The sequence below is a fragment of the Myotis nattereri genome (genome assembly GCF_964212035.1).
Source record: "Myotis nattereri genome assembly, chromosome: 9".
NCBI classification, from domain to species: domain Eukaryota; kingdom Metazoa; phylum Chordata; class Mammalia; order Chiroptera; family Vespertilionidae; genus Myotis; species Myotis nattereri.
In genome coordinates, this window is record NC_138084.1 from 48,558,832 (window position 1) to 48,561,774 (window position 2,943).

Here is a 2,943-nt window from a genome sequence, read left to right on the forward strand (position 1 = left end):
TGCTACGTGGGGACTGTGAAGGGAGACACATAGTGGCCACTCGTTAGCCTAGCTCTTCTGCTCACACTGCCCTGCCATGGAATCCAACCCTTCCTTCACAGCCTGGCCCTAAGGCACCTCTTCCAGAAACACCTCCTGTCTCCCCCAGATCAATAACTACTATCTCCTCAATTCCTTTCAGAGTTGTTTTGAAGAGTAAAGGTGATGGTGGAGGCTTATGGGTAAAGGAATTAATAACGTATAATATGTAGAAGGAAAAGCCAAGGCCTATCTAGTTTCAAAGACATAGCAATTATAAGGTAACAAGAAAAACAGCAACAAAAACTACCACCACCGTTTCCACCATTTATTGAATATGTATTAGGGGCATATTAGTGTTTTACAATTTCCATCTCATTTAATTCTCACCACAGGATGGGGCATTCTTATCCCTCATTGTAAGAGGAAGAAAATAAGGCACAGAGGCATTAATATCCAAAATACATAAAAAACACATGCAACCTAACAGCAAAAAAAAAAAAAAATCAGATTGAAAAATCAGATGGCAGAGGAACCGAATAGACACTTTTACAAAGACATACAGGTGATCAACGGTACAAATAAAGAAGCTCAACATCACTAATCATCAGAGAAAGGCAATCAGAACCACAATGAGATATTGCCTCTCACTTGTTAGGATGGCTGTCATAAAAAAAGCCAAAAAAAGCAAGTGTGGGGGAGGACGTGGAAAAACGGGAACACTCATGCGCTGTTGGTACAACCCTATGGAAAGCAGTATGGCGGTTCCTCAAAAAAAATTACAAATACAACTATCATATGATCTAGCAATTCCATTTCTGGGTAATTATCCAAAGAAACTGACAACTCTAACTCGAAAAGATATATGCATCCCATGCTCTTTGCAGCATTATTTACAGTAGCCAAGACATGAAAACAACCTAAGTGCCCATTGATGAATGAATGAATAAAGAAAATGTGGTGTATGTATACAATGGAATATTATTCAGCCATAAATAGAAGGAAATCCTGGGATAACATAGATAGATCTTGAGGGTGTAATGATAAGTGAAATAAATCAAACAGAGGAAAACTCAACAAGCTTACAGACAGAGAGAAAACAGTGATTACTAGGGTTCAGTGAATGGTGGAGGTAGTCAAAAGTTATAAACTTGCAGTTATAAAATAAATAAGTCCTGAAAACGTAATGTATAGCATCATGAATACAGTTAATAATACTGTACTGAATATTTGAAAGTTGCTAAGAAAATATTTCTTAAAAGTTATCATCAAAAGAAAACAATTTGTAACTATGTGCAGTGACAGATGTTAACTAGATTTATTATGGTGATCATTTAGCAACATGTACATATATTGAATTCTTTTATTAAATATATTTTATTGATTTTTTACAGAGAGGAAGGGAGAGAGATAGTTAGAAACATCGATGAGAGAGAAACATCGATCGGCTGCCTCCTGCACATCTCCTACTGGGGATATGCCCGGAACCCAGGTACATGCCCTTGACCGGAATCGAACCCGGGACCTCTCATTCCGCAGGCCGACGCTCTATCCACTGAGCCAAACCGGTCTCGGCTGAATTCTTATGTTGTACACCTGAAACTCATAAATGTTGTGTCGATTTTATCTCAATTAAAACTATTTTTAAAAGAAAACAAGGCCAGAGAGGTTAAGTAATTAGCCTAGGACAGTGGTCAGCAAACCGCGGCTCACGAGCCACATGCGGCTCTTTGGCCCCTTGAGTGTGGCTCTTCCGCAAATAGCCATGTGCGGGCACGCACATACAGTGCAATTGAAACTTTGTGGCCCAAACGCAGAAGTGGGTTTTTGGCCTGGGCGAGTCTATTTTGAAGAAGTGGCATTAGAAGAAGTGGGGGTACATTCGCTGAGGTCGACCCCTCAGATTGAGCACGTTTTTAGCAAAGGCCAGCTTAGGAGTACCCTAATTAAGTTAATAACAATGTACCTACTTATATAGTTTAAGTTTAAAAAATTTGGCTCTCAAAAGAAATTTCAATCGTTGTACTGTTGATATTTGGCTCTGTTGACTAATGAGTTTGCCGACCACTGGGCTAGAATCACAGAGCAAAGAAGCTGCAAAGCCATAATTCAAACCCACATCAGTTTCAATGTAAAGCCCCTGCTATAGACTAGTCCATGAATTGAGTAAGAAGGCTAGAGGAGACACTGACACAAAACAGCAGATGCGGCTCTCAGATAAATACTGACACAGCCTGTGTGTAGTCTGCATCAGCTATTTTAAATCACATGCTAGAATCCCCTTCTCCGAGGTCATCTGTCGCCTAGAAGTGTTGAAGCATATGTGGACACACACTGATGTGGTGTGCCAGATATACATGGTGGCACATTGCTGCATCATGACCATGGGCACAGCAAAGAGGAAAAGGCGGGGGGCGGGGGGTGTCAACAAACAGGGAGCCCTGTGCAGACCCTGAGCAGCAATGAATCTTGAGATGCGACCCGTCTGCTGCCTTGACCATTTGCTGCCGGCTGAGCAGCAAATGAAGCTGATCAGATAGATATACACTTTCTGATGTCTGCAGCTATGGGGACCCACGGGGGCGTCTGTGGCCACTTGAGAAGACTTCTGATTGCAATGAGGGGGGGGGGGTAAAAGTTTAAGACAACGGTTGAAGCACTTGACAGGCATCAGTTGTCCTACACAGAGAAGCAATTCCACTGCCGAGTTTACAGCATGGGCTTCCCCTTGAAACTGACCTGTGCACTCTGTGTGAATGCTGGCTTCTGCAGCGTCTTTGCTCTGTGGTTTGGAGGCTTGCTGCTTAACCTCTCTGTACCTTATTTTCCTCCTTTGGAAAAAAGAAGTAATGATTCCCCATCCGGTGGTGAGAATTAAATGAGATGAAAATTGTAAAGCCTCTAATATACACATAATAATAAGGA